Consider the following 16,278-nt stretch of genomic DNA (forward strand, 5'->3'; position numbering starts at 1 on the left):
CCCGCCGCCCACGCCCCCCCCCCCCCATCCACATCCAACACAACCCATCTTCTAGCCCTCCCCCCTTTTCCCCGCCCCCTCGCCCCCTCCGGGCGGGCGTTATCCAATAGCGTGTTGGCCTACGGGCCGAGGACGACAAAAGCAACCAATTGTGGGGGAGCTCTCCGCTTAAGGGTCCCGGCTCTACTCTGAGGAGCAGCTCTGGTGACCAATGAACTGCCCCCCGAGTGCACTGAGTGCACAAGGCGAGTAGAGTAGCGGCTGGGATGCCCAATGAATAGGCAGGTTTCCGCGGTTGGGGGCGTGGTGGAGGCGGTCGTCAGGGGCGTGGCGGCAGTTGCCTGGGCGGGGCCGGTAGCGGCGGGAGCTGCTCTGGCCAGGGGTTCCGGCTGTATTTCCATGAGCGCAGCCGGCAGCCGCGGAGCTACAGGAAGCTGAGTAGGAGCGAGCTGGGCCGCTGTGGTCAACCACGCACAGGTAAAGCCGCGACCGAGCGAGCTACGCGGAGCCGGGATCGCACCCCGGATCCGCCGGGCCAAGCCCCTGAGCCCCGCGGTCCCCGGCGTGGCTCGGCCCACCGCGCCGCAGCCTGAGAGCCCCGGATCCTTGGGGGTTCTCGGGGGCCTGTCACCCGGCGCCGCGGGGTTCCCCAGGGCCCGCTCGATAGTGGCGGGGGCAGCCGACAGCTCAGTGGGGGCCGCCTTCTTGAGAGCCCTTTGTCCCCTCCTGCCCCGGGGAAGAGGTTTGGACGACCGGCCCGCGGCCTCCTGGTACCGTCCGCCCGTGGATGCGCCCCGCTGGGGCCTCTGGGGCCTGCGGAGGGGTCTACTGGTCCAGGTTTGGTGGCGAAGGTCCGCGGCCCCCACCTGGAGGGAGAGGGCCGAGGGGCCCCGGGTGCCTGAGAGGCCTCCGTGTTTCCGGGCTCCAGAGGCGCATCCAGGACCAATGGTTCAAGTTCCAGGAGGCCGATGTTGGGCCATTGGAGGCGCACTTACCGAGCTGGGCTCCTGCGGGGCACTGTTCCAGGAGCTTCGTGGGCTTTCCCCACAGCGAGAACTGCCCAGCAGGGGAAGGGAGTGCCTGCCAGGCCACGCAGCTGGCGCCTCGACCTTGGAAGTGTCCAGGCAGAGGCCAGGTGACAGCCACCTGTCAAGGATGCTCGGGGAGGATTCCCAAGGGAGGGCTGCATGCCCCATCTGTAGAGCCTTTCTCCATCCACAGATGCACTCTGGGTGACCCTGAACGCCTGGCTGGAGGAAGTTACCTCGGGGGTCCACTAGGTTCAACGTGGATGCTCATGTCCAGTTCACTCGTAATGAACTGGGAGGTGTCAGCTCTGGAGAGTGTTAGCAAAGAGAATGGATCTTTACCAAAAGACAGGCTTATTTCGCCGCGGTGAAGCTCCATAATTTGAACCGCACAGGTCTTATCCTTGGCAGTTCCCCTGCGTTGGTTGCAGCTCCTCCAGTTTGTCAGTTTCACCCGCAGTCCAGTAAGCACATCCTAGGAGCTCCGCAGAGCGATCTCGAGAGATGGCAGGTTTGGCAGAATCAGTGTGATGTGCACCTGAGCTTTTTGAGGGCCAGTTCATCACAGCAACTTTAAGCAGGGCCCAAAACAGATAGCGTCTGCTTGCCCCTTCTCTCCCCCTGCCACTGGCCTGAATGGAGAGGACAAAATTTTCTGAAGGTCAGGACTCCGAGACAGGACTGTTAACACAAATTGCTGTGTGTCTGGGGATCAGTCAACCCTAAGTCCATGAGAAAGCAGATCAGCCCATGTACTGCTGACCGTTGGCATGGACTGGACACCTTAGAGAAAGCCCATCTAATTGAGTTTCCTGAGCACACAGGTGAGGAGCAGGACGGGCGTGGTCCCAGTCTGGCTGATGGTCAGAGTCGGGACTAAGGGTTGATCGTTGGACCCTGCATCTGGCCAGTGCTGGCATGACTTGTAATTCACTCCCAGCTTCGTTCTCTCACCCTACAGGAACCCAGAGGATAAGAGCACAGATTTTGGTACCTAAATGCCTGGATTTAAATCCTTGCCCTGCCTTTTGCTAGCTGTGTAAACACTGGTACATTACTAAAGCTCTCTGCATGTGCCTGTTTCCTTACCTTTGAAACCGTAAGAATAACGCTATTTCCTTTAGAAGGTTTTTTTGTTTGTTTGTTTGGTTTTTGTTTTTTTGAGGGTTGCGTGAATTGCTCTGTCTGAAGTACTATTCATTTGGTAAATCTGGTTTTTTAAACAATTTTTTCTTCATATCTACCACGCAATTTTTTTTTAAAGATTTATTTATTTGAAAGTCAGGATGACAGGGGAGGAGGAGGTAGAGAAGGATAGAGACAGAGATTGAGATCTTTCATCCTCTGGTTTACTCCACCAAATGCCCACAACAGCCGAGGCCGGTCAAGGCCCAAGCCAGGAGCTCCATCCAGGTCTCCCACATGGATGGCAGGGTCCCGCTTCAGCCATCTTTCACTGCTTTCCCAGGCACATAAGCTGGGAGCTGGACTGGAAACAGAGCAGCCAGGACTCATTCCAGTGCTCTGGTATGGGCTGCCAGCTTGGCACACAGCAGCTTAACCTGCTGCACCACACACGACACTGGCCCCATACCACTCAGTATTTCCTATTAGGAGCTAAGTTCTTCCCTTGCCTCTCTCCTACCCAATTCATTAAATATATTCCAGATTTCATTTTAGCAGAGACATCTACAGGGTTTCCAAGTCACATTCCATTTTCTTATTTATTTTTCCATCTTTTATTGAATCAGGTAATTCAGTTTCTGTGTTATAGCTTCCCTTGAAATCACACTCTTTTGAGATACACTTATTTTGTGTTCTCTTTAAAAGGGGGAGGAGGACCTTCAATTGGTAAACATAGCCCCTGATGATGCTACTCTCCATGATGTCCTTCCAGATATGCACTCCCTCTTCATCCTTCCTCCCCAGCTGTCAGTGTGGTGCAGCTTGATTATAAATGGATGAACATTTTTAGATTAAGATTTCATGAGCCACTGTATTAAGTGCCTTTCGGAAGTCCAAGGATCGTGTGTCAAATGCATTTAAGCAAGTTCCTTAGTCATGTGAGCAGGGGGAGCACCAGCAAGTCTGCCTGGCCTGCCAGAAACAGAAGTGTGTGAGTGCCTCTTGCTGGTAATCTGTCTTGTTCACTGGTTTATTTGCATTTTTTCTGTTCTTTTCCGAGAGCTTGAAATAAACCAGATGGCAAGTGCAGTGGAATGGTCTTTTCCCACTCATTTTAGCCAGAGAGGTTCCATTCTTTGTACTTTCATTTCCTTTATCACCTTCACACTGTGACAACTGGCCCCTCTCAGTTTGCCAGCCACCTCCCTTATAATGGAAAGATGCTTGTCATCTTTATTCTTTTGCAGAAATCCAGTCTAGATTGACACGGAGATTATAAGTATTCCTTGATTGGCCCTTTCTTTTGCTTTATTTTTCTGAAGAGTTGATTCTGAGTTTTGATTTTATTTATTTATTTATTTATTTATTTATTTATTTTTTGTATAGGCTGTCCTAGCTCCTTGGCCTTTTCAGAGTAGTTTTTTGTCTCTCTGCTTTTGTATCAACGTGGTCCCCTTTTCCTCTTGCTGTCTTTTCCTCTGAACGTGTTGGTGGGGGGGCTTCTCACTTGCTGTTATTCCTTGCTTCTTTCATACGGCTTTCTGCTGGTAGCTGTAGCTGGGCCCACCAACAGCATACTGGTTCCCACAGCCCTCATGCAGAACTTCTACCCTAAGCACAAAATAATTTATTTGGTATAGAAGATAGAGGAAAGTCTGTCTTATTTCTTGCCTAAAATTTGGCTCTTTGAGTAGCTCCAGTCAAAAGACACTTGCAATATAATGAAAGGGCCATGACTTGCTGCTTATAATATTCTGATTCTTATTGTGTTGTGTTTTGAGTACTACTTGACCAATTTAAGAGTGTGAGTGATGTGCAGCATGAAGTGTTTAAGTTTTCTTATTTTGCCGGCGCCGCGGCTCAACAGGCTAATCCTCCGCCTTGCGGCGCCGGCACACCGGGTTCTAGTCCCAGTCGGGGCGCCGGATTCTGTCCCGGTTGCCCCTCTTCCAGGCCAGCTCTCTGCTGTGGCCCGGGAGTGCAGAGGAGGATGGCTCAAGTGCTTGGGCCCTGCACCTGCATGGGAGACCAGGATAAGCACCTGGCTCCTGCCTTCGGAACAGCGCGGTGCGCTGGCCGTGGCGGCCATTGGAGGGTGAACCAACGGAAAAGGAAGACCTTTCTCTCTGTCTCTCTCTCTCACTGTCCACTCTGCCTGTCAAAAAAAAAAAAAAAAAGTTTTCTTATTTCATTCTTGGCTAAACTCACCCCAGGAATAGAGGGTGCCGGGAGTGCAGGGTCCCTCTTGATGTGGTCTGGCATCAGGATTTCATATCAGCTTTCCATGGTCCAGCCCTTTTTTTTTATTTGACAGAGTTATAGACAGTGAGAGAGAGAGAGAGAGAGAGACAGTGACAAAGGTCTTCCTTCCATTGGCTCACTCCCCAAATGGCCGCTGCAGCCGGCACTGTGCTGATCAGAAGCCAGGAGCCAGGTGCTTCCTTCTGGTCTCCCATGCAGGTGCAGGGGCCCAAGCACTTGGGCCATCCTCCGCTGCCCTCCCGGGCCACAGCAGAGAGCTGGACTGGAAGAGGAGCAACCGGGACTAGAACCCGGCGCCCTTATGGGATGCTGGTGCCACAGGCAGAGGATTAACCAAGTGAGCCATGCTCCAGCCCCGGTCCAGCCCTTTGGCCCAGCAGGTGATTAAGGATATTTTAACCCCTGTGCTATTGTTTCTGTATTGATATCACACAGGTGCTAACACTATCACCCTTAAAATTTCTGCAGATTTCTTTTTATTGTCTTGATTCCAGGCCATCATGTTTGGGGATTAAACATTTCTGTTTACCAACTGGCTATTGTGACAGATGGTGAGCGCCACTGTTACCCATGAAGCATGTGCACTGGACCCAGTTGAGTGGAGGCTTCTTACATGGGGACCCATTTTCTGATCTTTTGCCGGAGTTAAGTAGCCATCATGTAAAAAAAAAAAAAAAAAACTCATTAAAAAATGGAACATTGATACCCTGGGGTTTGCCTGGTTTTTGATTTCCTTTTGTTGTCTTTAAATGAAGGTTCATTAAGGGCAACAAACCAGGCATCTGGTGTGTGACAGAAGCACAGTTGACCCAATTAACGAGTGTGTTTGGTTTGTTGCAAAGATAATTTTGAAAAATTATTTCTATTTGAGATTTTTATGATTTTTGGTGTTTTGAACTCTAATTTATATATCTAACCAGTGCATTCACATGATGAAGGATTGGGTAGTAAATACATCTCTCTCCACCCCTGACCTCTGCTACCTCGTTTTGCCTCTCAGAGGCAAGCTGCATTTTCCTGATGTCTTCATCCTTCAGAGGTGGCTCATGCCCTTCCGAGATGTTTTATGCATCCAGAAGTAAATTCCTGTGAATATTCTGTACACACACACGCAAACACACATGTCTACACAAATGGTCGCACCTATATGCATGCTGTTTGGAACCTTGCTTTTTGTCACTTACTATGTCCTGGCAGTATGGAAAGAGTTTCCACATCACTTCTTCTGAAGCCCACCTATTTTAGGTATCTGTTTTCTGTCCCTAAGGATGCTAAGAGCCAGTCTGATTTAGGCAGCAGCTTCAGATGCAGCTACTAAAGCTTCTGTGGCTCTTTGGAGGCAAATGTTTGTCTTCTCCAGGTCCTGCAGCCGGAAGCCTGAGAAGAGGCCGGGTAAGGGAGGGGCTTCTCCTGAAAGCCATTCCCCCAAGGAGCCGGGGTGTTAGAGAGATGAGGAGCACTTAAGACTTCGGGCCATTGGCCTTGCCCTCTAGGCAGAATGTGCTGGAATTAACAAGGGAACTTTGCTGTTTTCTCTCTGGTCTCCGTAGAAGCCTTCTTGTTTCCCTGCTACACACGTCCAGCATGTCTATGGCAGTTAACCCTGTCTCCTGCACCACAGCACCTGCTGTGTTCTCACCTCTGAGCATTAGAGGGGAGCCCTGTCCATCCTCACCGGCCTTCCTGTTTGAGAAGCTTTATAAAGTACCCCACCCCATCTTTCTCTCACCCACTCCTCTGTAAAGCATCTTTCCCAAACCTATACGTCATCTTCATCACTCTCCTTGGAAGTATTTCCCAAGAGCTCCAAATCTCCTCCAAGGCCTGATTGTCAGCTGGCCTTGCTAACAGTCTTTCACTGGTGTTGGCTCTGATATGAGCGTTCTCAAGGTTTTTCATATTAACGTTTTCTATGGCTGTGCTTGTCTTTTAAATAACAAAATAACCACGCTGATTTAAGTGTGATCCTTTTTCTGTTGCTCTCAGGTTTTGCCTATTGCACTGTTGGGCTGGTTTGTTCTTTCTCTTTTCTGTGACTATGACTTCACTTTTATCTTGCTTTTATTTACCTCCATGTCTGATTTAGAGTCACCTTGAAATGCAGTTGAATGTTTAAGACGTTAGTCAGCCAGGTTAATCTAGAGTCATTGCTTTCTGGTCTTGGCTGCATGTCTACACTATCAGTTCTACCTTTGCTACTGTATTATGTAATGTGAAGCCAGGGGTGTTGTGTTATCAGTTACTCTTTTGCAAGTCTCTCTTGGATAAAAGAGATAGAAGTTTGAAAAAATTGTCCCCATTTGTTCACAATTACTGTGGGCATGTGTTTGTGAATATTTACTTAGTCATGTTATTCAGGGCAGGAAGAAACAAATATCAGGAAGTCCAACATAGGATGGCTGACTTAACTTTTTCAGATAAGAAATCACGAAAGCCCTGTGTGTCTTTCATCATCATCGTTTCATTGAAGAAGAGATATTTTAGCACCAAAAACGTTGGAAGATCAGTATCTCAGAATAAATAGAACCTTTTCAAGTGAATGTATGTGGTTTGGTGGGGAGGTTTGGGAGGACCAAAAGTAGAGGGCAGTATTCAAAGAGGGATTCTGGTTTTCAGTTTTTTCCAACGGTGCCAGCTCCTCTCTTGGTGGAAAAGCAGGCCATTCATTTAGTCCCGCTAACCCTGCAGTGACATCACTTGGTGGGGCTTTGTGCCCAGGTCTTTGGATGGTATGGACCACACGATGTCGATAATGCAGTTTTTGCATCTTACAGTGATGTGCACTGATATTAGAAAGTGTGTTTTGATGGTGTGCGGTCTGCATTTGTTCTTATCTGAAGTGCCGCATTGTGGTTCCTAAGGACTGAGGAGTGGGAGGAGGCTGAGTCAGTGTGCAGGAGTTAGTGAGGTCCCACGGCCGTGTTCACACATCCGTTCTTTTGAGACGAGTGTTTATGCTGATTAAACGCATGATCTAGCATGGCAGGTGATGGCTGAGATTGTTTCTGAGAGAGAATGTGACTTCTCATCTGAGTCCCCACTGTCCACCGTAGCATCATCATTTTCACCTTTTGTTGTGAATTCCCTAATCCAGGACTAGGACTATGTTCTTGAGGTCCCTTGAGTTCTTGTTAGATTAAGAACACTCAGACTTTCTTGCTTTCATGTTACTGATAATTAGAATTTTTTTCCCAAGATTTATTTATTTATTTATTTGAAAGTCAAAGTTATTTATATATAACTTAGAGAGATCTTCCATCTCTGGTTTACCCTCCAGATATCTACAATGGCAAGGGCTGAGCCAGGCCAAAGCGAGGAGCCAGGAGCTTCATCCAGGTTTCTCACATGGGTAGCAGGGGCCTAAACACTTGGGTCATCCTTCTCTGCTTCTCCCAGGGGTTATCAGGGAGCTGGATCTGAAGTAGAGCAGCCAAGATACGAAGAGGTGCCCCTACAGGATGCCAGCATCACAGGTGGAGGCTTTACCCACTACGCCAGAACACCAGCCCCAGTGTGTTCTGGAACATTGGGATGCCTAATTACATCAATTATATCACATGACCTCGAATCCCCCATTTGGGTGTGGATTTCTTTCGAGTTGGAAATAGGGAATCCCTCATACAGAGAAAAATACAGAGCTGGGCTTAGCACAAGAAAGGTGCAGAAGCGCCTAGTAAAGCCAAATGATGAAACCAAGCGCTGTGCAGAGAAGGCTGCACAGTGGTCCCAGCTGGAACAGAGATGTGAGAGTGGAATCGTTGCGCTGTACCAGCCAGTATGTGCAATCAGGGCTCTTGACATTGACCTTGGACGTTTCAGCTCTGGAAAATGGCGTCCATCTCCTTCCTTAATACAAGTTCATCAGAATTTTACTTCTTGAGTAATTTTACTTGTGCTTATTTATACATTGCTTTGGTCTCCATAAGTATATGAAAGTGCTAAAAGAAGTTCATGCTTGTTCATCTGAAGAAATAGTATAATAAGTGAGGACTGACTGGATAAAAGTAATTGGATTTATTGTTTATTTTTTAAAATTTTATTTTTTTATTTGAGAGGGAGAGTTACAGACAGCAGGAGAGACAAAGAAAAAGGTCTTCTATCTGCTGGCTCACTCCCCAAATGACCAAAATGGTTGGAGCTGGGCCAATCCAAAGCCAGGAGCCAGGAGCTTCTTCTGGGCCTCCCACACAGGTGCAGGAGCCCAAGCACTTGTACCATCTTCCTCTTTCCTTGGCCACAGCAGTGAGCTGGATCGTAAGAGGAGCAGCTGGGACACAAACCGGTGTTCATATGGGATGCCGGCGCCACAGGCAGAGGCTTAGCCTACTACACCACAGTGCCAACCCCAAGTAACTTAGTTTCAATGTGAGAACTGAATACACAGTAATTAACCAGAGGGGTCTAGCAGGACTCGTTTTCTCCCTTAGAGAACGTCACTTGATGCCTGAGTCTGAAAGACCTCGGTGCAGGACTCTAAGCTCTTTGAGGCAGACAGAGGTTTCCGGTCCTATTTGTATCCTGCACAACTCCTTTCTGTGTGTTTTAGAATATTAGTTGAATTGTGACAAGAGCCTAGGCTGATTACTGATGCCATAAACAAGAGTGTCAATTTGTTAAAACAACAACATGAGTCACTGTGCACTTACTCCTTATGTAGGATCTCTGTCCTTAATGTGCTGTACATTGTGATTTAATGCTATAACTAGTACTCAAGCAGTATTTTTCACTTTGTGTTTCTATGTGGGTGCAAACAGTTGAAATCTTTACTTAATATATACTAAACTGATCTTCTGTATATAAAGAGAATTGAAAATGAATATTGATGTGAATGGAAGGGGAGAGGGAGCGGGAAAGGGGAGGGTTGCGGGTGGGAGGGAAGTTATGGGGGTGGGAGAAAGCCATTGTAATCCATAAGCTGTACTTTGGAAATTTATATTCATTAAATAAAAGTTAAAAAAAAAGAAATATTAGTTGAGTTGAAGAATTAGTCGACATCATTGGTGTTCTGCCTTCCTGAGACCCTGTTTGTATACGCAGCCAACACTTCTGGTTCACACTAATGAAAGGGAGCCCTACAAAATACCTTCTCTGCTTCTTTTTTGCTTGCTCGTTTTTGGAGTGCACCATGACGTTTTCTTATTGATATCTGCATGACCTAAGCGCTTGCTGGAATGGCCGTAGCTGGCAGCAGCTGAAGCCTGTTTGCCACAGGTGACTCATCAGCTCAAGGTCAGTGGGGACTTGGCTGCACTGGGAAGAGGAGAGAGCTGGGACCTCTGTCCTGTGTCTTAATCATCACCCATTCATGTATTGTCTTCTAAGTATGGGGATTTTAAAGATGTATAGTAGAGTATTGTCTAGTGAATCCCAATATTCTTGCACTCGGAGTCTTCGCACACGACTTTAGCTGTAATCAACTTACACTCTCTCGGGTGCATCTATAAATATTTCCCTGATGTCTCTCACAGAAATTGGCTCCTTTGTTAAATATCCATTTTCAAACTTAAAAATTAATAATCATTCCTTAATATCATCAAATATCTAGTCATTGTTCAAATTCCCAATTGTTTAAAAATGCCATTAACTTTTTTTCCTTAGTTCTTTTGAATCAGGATTCAAATAAGGATCACACATTGTGACTGGTTGCTGTACCCTCTATGTTTCTTTTAAACCACAAGGGTCCTTTTCTTTTTCTTCTGAAACTCATTGGAGAAACTGAATATTCTGTAGAGACATGATAAGACATTCAAAAGGTACAATATGGCAAAGAGTGAAAGCCCTTCCTTCCCAGAAGCAGTGAAGGTTACTAGTATCTTGTATATTTTTTTTCAAAGATGTTTTCTGCATATCCCAGAAAACGTGTGGGCTTCATTATATCCTTTTCCTTTCTTTTTTATACAGCTGGAAGCTTACTGTGCAGGTTTGTCCTATTTCTTGTTTTGTTCATTTAGCTTGGAATAATGTATTTTATTTTATTTTATTAATCATCTATTTTTTTAAATTTATATATTTACCTATTATATTTGTTTGAAAGGCAGAGAGAGGTCTTCCATCCACTGGTTCACTCCCCAGATGCCCACAATAGCCAGCGTAGGGCCAGGCCAAAGCCAGGTGCCTGGAAATCAACCTGAGTCTTCCACATGGGTGGCAGGGACCCAGATGCTGAAGTTGTCATATGCATGTTGCCTCCCAGGGTGTGCATTAGCAGGAATCAGAAGCAGAGACAAGAGTCGAATCTGGGCACTCCGACGTGGGATGTGATCGTCCTGAGCACCAGCGTCACTGCTGGGCCAGATGCCTGCCCGGAATGGTGCATTTTAGCACATTTCCACATGTACCATTTGACATCCTACTTCCTCATGCTTCTAATTAGGACATCACTGCGCCCTAAAATTAAGAGAAATGCACTAATCCCAGGATTGTGCACTTGGATTGGCGTCTTCAGGGCTGAGAAGTGTTATTTTTTATATCTGTTCATTCAGCATTTCTCAAGCCCTTTCTTTTGTGACACTGCACAGACTTCTGCCCTCAGGATGGTCCCAGGCCCTGGACACCCTGAGTCCCGTCATGGGCCACGCTTGGCGCACTGGATACTTCCCATGAAGACTCGCTGAGCTTCCAGCCTCTCACACTCCCTGCCATGTGGCCTGTATTCACACTGTGGGCTTTAGCGTCTCAGATTCCAAATACCCTGGCTGCCGTCCCCTCCTGAATTCTGATCATGAAAATAAAGTGCTCACTCACCATTGTCCGGGACGTTGAACAACACAGTCTTCTAACTAGAGAGATGGTAGAAGATGCCAAGTAGATTATAGCCAAGGATATTTCCCCAGTTGAGAGTCTCTTTTCCCTCAGTCTATCATTAATATCACCCAGCAGTGATTGTTGTTGAACTACACAGAAAGCTGGATGTTGCACTGAAAACACAAGAGAAATCTTTGCTTTGCTACCAAAGAGCTTATAAGAGGAATGCAAATAAAGAGACCTCACCGAGCTTCCGTGATGGGGTAGAAGTGGTTGGGTCCATCCAGTTCTGCAAAGGGCCTCCAAGATGGACGCGCACCTTGCTTCTCTGTATTCCTAGAGCCTTGCCCAGTGTCTGGCACAGGGAGGGCCTCTGGGCCTCAGTTTCCTTGCTTACATCAGTGACTCACATAGCCGTTGTGAGTACTGAATGAGGTCATGTCTGTGAGGGGTAAATTATGGCCTTGATCTCCACTGTCAGCATCAGTGCCTTTTGTGCCCTGCTTAAGGAGGCAGTGAGGTAATGTGCTCTGATCACAAACACCTGATGAACTGTGTCTACAGCTCCACTAACAGGAAATTTTATTGCCATCTTTTTCTGTTCCTTCATTTGCAGGTCTAGTGGTTTAAAGATAATGGTGCAAGAGCCAAAGGACAGTCCTGGGTCCCGGGATGAGGGTATTTGATCCTTAATGCAGGGTCACAGATTTGATATTTCTTCTGGGTGGCAGCCAGTAGAAAGGCTAATGGTTGGGAATGGGGAAAGAGCGTGTGTGTGTGTGATCCAGTTGCATCCTGTAGGAGATGGCTAAATTGGGGTTGGCAAAGACTGCTCACAGGCAAGTCAGCGGCAAGATCCACCAGTCTTGATGACCCAGACACTTAGCTCTGGACTGGGACTCACTCTAGCATTGGTGAAGGAAGTGAGCCCCTCCTTGGCCTTCTTTGGTGAGCACACCACTGCCAAGTTCATGCTCTGTTTTTAATTTTTATGGTAATAGAGGAGGACACTCTAGCAGATAAAGCTGCCACCTGCAGCGCAGGCATCCCACAAGGGTGCTGGTTCCAGTCCCAGCTGCTCCACTTCCAATCCAGCTCCCTGCTAATGCACCTGAGAAAGCAGCAGAGGATGGCCCTAGTCCTTGGGCCCCTGCACCCACATGGGTAACCTGAAAGAAGCTCCTGGCTCCTGGCTTCCCCTGGCCCAACGCTGGCCATTGGGACCATTTGGGGAGTGAACCAGCAGATGGAAGATCTCTTTCTGCCTCTGCCTCTCCCTTTCTGTAACTCAAGTAAAATAAATAAATCTTAAAAAAAAAAAATGGGTAAGGAAACTGAGGTACCAAGAGATTATGAGACTTGCCCCAAATCACACACTTCTATATTTAAAAAAATTCATCTACTTGAAAGGCAGAGCAAGAGAGAGAGGGAGAGGTCTTCCATTCACTGGTTTATTCCCTAAATGTCCACAACAGCCAGGGTTGGGCCAGGCTGCAGTAAGGAGCCCAGAGCGCCATGTAGGTGTCCCATGTGAGTGTCAGGGGCCTGAAGCACTTCAGCCATCATCTGCTGCCTTCCAGGATGCATTAGCAGGAAACTGGATGGGAAGCAGAGTAGCTAGACTCAATCAGCAATTTGATATGGGATGTGGGCATGGCATGAGGCAGCTTAACCTGCTGTGTGACAGTGCCCACCCTGACATCTCCTAAGTAATGCATCGGCAGCTCAACAGTCAGATCTGCCTGCCTTCAAAATCTGTCAGCGTCTCAGTGAAGCCAGAAACTTTGCAACAGCAACTCTTCTGACCTATTTCCACAGACTGATTTTTGGAATACCACAGATGTTTGAGAAAGGATTTTTCTGTTGTCCTTAGATGTTACAAAGGAACCCTGTTTTATAATCCTACCAACCTCTTGATCTAGGTTAACCTAGGATTAATTGCATTCCAGTTTATGTTTTCTAGACCAAATAAGCTCATTCAGTTTGACAATGTCAGACCATTTTGTTAGATTTTGGAGTAGCAGAAATGATGCGTCTCCTCGTGGTATTTCAGTATTCGTCTCAATGTCAACAGTCAGTAGGTAGATTCCCATCTGCCCATATCGAGAGCCTCCCCTTCCATCTGCTACCTGCAGCAGCCTGCTCTCACTTTGAATTATCTTTCTTTGTGAGACACTAGTTTCCAAACAAGATGTATAACTGAGCCCAGTAAGATGTTCTTTAGAAAAACAGGGAAAGGGGTAAAAGAAATATGGCACTGGACATGGACAATAGCTCCTCTGAGTGATGGAAAGCAGAAGATTTTCATTTTCTGATGGATAATTATTTGCCTGAACCTCGAGACGTTGTTTAAAATATTCAAAGGTGGCTGAGCTTTCTCTGGGTGCAGTGGTGCAGCAGTTACTCCTAAGGGCCCATACCACTCAGCCTAATGTAATAATTTCCTGGTTATTGAAAACCCGTTCAGGTGAGGCTTTAGGCTAACACCTTTCCCACAGACTCAGTAAATATGTACAGACTGCCCACTACATGTTCAGTCCCCTAAATTTAAGTCAGCATGTAACTTAAACATGAGCGTTGCATCAGAAGAATCCCCACAGAAATTAAAGCAAAATGAATCATCACTTTTAGGTAGAGGTGAGACCAGCAGATTTGCTAGTTATGAAAGGCTATCTACAAACATATGAAAGGGAAACACTGTGATATTTTAGGGCTGAGGGGATGGGCCCCAATGAAGCTTCCTGTGGAGTTCAGCAGGTTGTACAAAGCGAGTTGGCTGCCATCAAGGGCTCCCAGTGATGCTCAAATGGGGAATGACAGTACTTACCAGCATAGCCGTGGGCAAGGTTACACATAGCCAAGAACATGCTTCTCATGCCTACAGCCTCACATCAGCCCCTCAAATGCATAACATGGCATACAGGGCCGTGGTAGCACGTGTGTGGCACCATCTTCCAGGCTGACATCTGGAATCCCCTCATAAGTAAAGCACTGAAGCTTCATGCCATAGTGACTCATTGTCCCTGGTCGCAAACCCGTCCGTTTGCCCCTTCTGCCCACCTGTAGACTGCCTAGCATTCTCGGGCCTCGGCTCAGCCAGGAGCCCAGCCTGCTGCCCATTCTCACCCCTCCTTCTCACCTTCTCCTCTGTTCCATCTCTTCCCATGGTTTCCCAACTACGAGTCTCTGTGCATCCTTTGTTCAGATTTATCCAGGATATGTACAGGATATGTCCTCCAGAGCGCAGGACTTAGTTATACACAGACTGGCACTATTTTCTGATTATTTCATGGATACCATTCCACTAGTCCTCCCGGAAGTTAGAAGGAAGTTGGTGCCTTTGGCATCCTGTGGGGAATGGGGCGGAACATGTGAAGAGGGGTGGAGGTTGCAAACATCTTCCATGGTGGCAGTGGCTCTTTTTTGGTGGCTTCTGTCCTCTCCATTTGCAAAGCCCTGCTTTAGGCAGGTAGGTGCTCCCCACGTCTGCGAGTGGATGAGTTTTGAGTAAATGGGAACCTTTTCTTTCCCTGGCACAGAGATGCAGTTCCCCTACTTCTGATGGAACCGTCTTCCTTGACGGCCAGGTCCTCGCCTCCCAGGGAACTGATGGGAGACAAATGCATTAGGAGATGCAGGCAGGGAGCGAAGCAGTTGGGTACGTGTGCTGTGCAGTATTTTACAGAGGGGGACTGGGTGTGCACTCAGAGCTGATGTCTGCCTCTCACAGGCAGTTTGAACACAAACCAAAGGAGGAAGGCTAGGAATGGCGGTTGTCCTCAAGCTGTAAAAAAAAAAAAAACCCTGGGAAACTTGCAGGAGGGAGTGCGGCCCAGAACAGCCACAGTGGGGTTTGTGTCGGCCACAAGGGGAATGGGAACATTTGAAGCTGCGAACTGATTTATGTGTCTTCACTTGGAAAAGCAACCTACTTAGCTCAAACCCCAAAATATGTCAGCCCAAAGGGCTTTTGGGTTTGTGTTTTTCTAGATTGTTCAGTGTCCTCGATGTAAAGATAAAGATAAAGGAGAGCTCCGGACTGCCTGGGGCCCAATTTCCTAGCAGTTGCATTAAAGCTAACATTTCCCTAATCTTGAAGGATTTAAAAAGGCAGCTTTCCTCTAAAGAGCACCAAGTATTCTACAAACCTTGAGTGTATCTGTGGGTATTTTATAATCATAAATCATTTGTTACCCTACATAATTTTTCAGCCGCTTTCTTTCATTATCCTAGAATATAACCTCCCCTTTCCCATTTTGATAGTAGAAAAAACAAGCTTTCATAAAGTTGAGGCAATCCACTCAAGGTCACTAGGCAGAACCTGTATTCAGACTCAGGTTTTCTGATTTTTTTTTTTTTTTTTTTTTTTTGGACAGGCAGAATTAGACAGTGAGAGAGAAAGAGAGACAGAGAGAAAGGTCTTCCTTCTGTTGGTTCACCCCCCAGATGGCTGCCACAGCAGGCGCGCTGTGCCGATCCGAAGCCAGGAGCCAGGTGCTTCCTCCTGGTCTCCCAAGCAGGTGCAGGGCCCAAGCACTTGGGCCATCCTCCACTGCCTTCCTGGGCCACAGCAGAGAGCTGGACTGGAAGAGGAGCAACCGGGACTAGAGCCCGGCGCCCAACCGGGACTAGAACCCGGAGTACCGGTGCCACAGGCGGAGAATTAGCCAAGTGAGCCGTGGTGCCAGCTGGTTCTCTGATTCTAAAACCTGTGTTGTTCAGTTATAGTACTTAGGATCAAAATCCCAGGGAGAGCAAATGACCTGCTCAGAGCTACACAGCACCGCGTGTTCAGGGGTGAGAATAACTCTGGATGCCACTGGAAACAAGTAGTACGGAGACACACATTGAATCCCCTCTCTGACGATCTGGGTCCCTCTGTGTGAGTTGTGACCTAAAAGTGGAGGTGACAGTCCGAGCTCTGGGAATCCACAGGACTGACAGCAGAGGCTGGGCAGCGCTGGCTTTATCAGTACCAGATAGGTGACTATCCCACACACTTTTTCTTTTTTTTCATTTTTAGCCCAAAGGCCTGACGGCAGATCAGTCCTCCATACTGCGGCCTTAGCTCGTAAGGTTTGTCTTTCAGCACTTGGTCACAGTGGAATCCATGTGACCT

General features: G+C 47.4%; 1 protein-coding gene across 1 annotated transcript in view; it reads left to right on the forward strand.

The window, feature by feature from the left end:
* The first annotated feature begins 360 nt into the window (after positions 1-360).
* Positions 361-16,278, forward strand: part of ABHD2 (abhydrolase domain containing 2, acylglycerol lipase) — a 118,671-nt gene continuing 102,753 nt past the window's right edge. Inside the window, exon 1 of the mRNA XM_062206233.1 lies at positions 361-477. The gene's annotated coding sequence lies outside the window, so the exon portion shown is untranslated. The remainder of the gene's footprint in view (positions 478-16,278) is intronic.

Source organism: Lepus europaeus, chromosome 11 (assembly GCF_033115175.1).
Source record: "Lepus europaeus isolate LE1 chromosome 11, mLepTim1.pri, whole genome shotgun sequence".
NCBI lineage: Eukaryota > Metazoa > Chordata > Mammalia > Lagomorpha > Leporidae > Lepus > Lepus europaeus.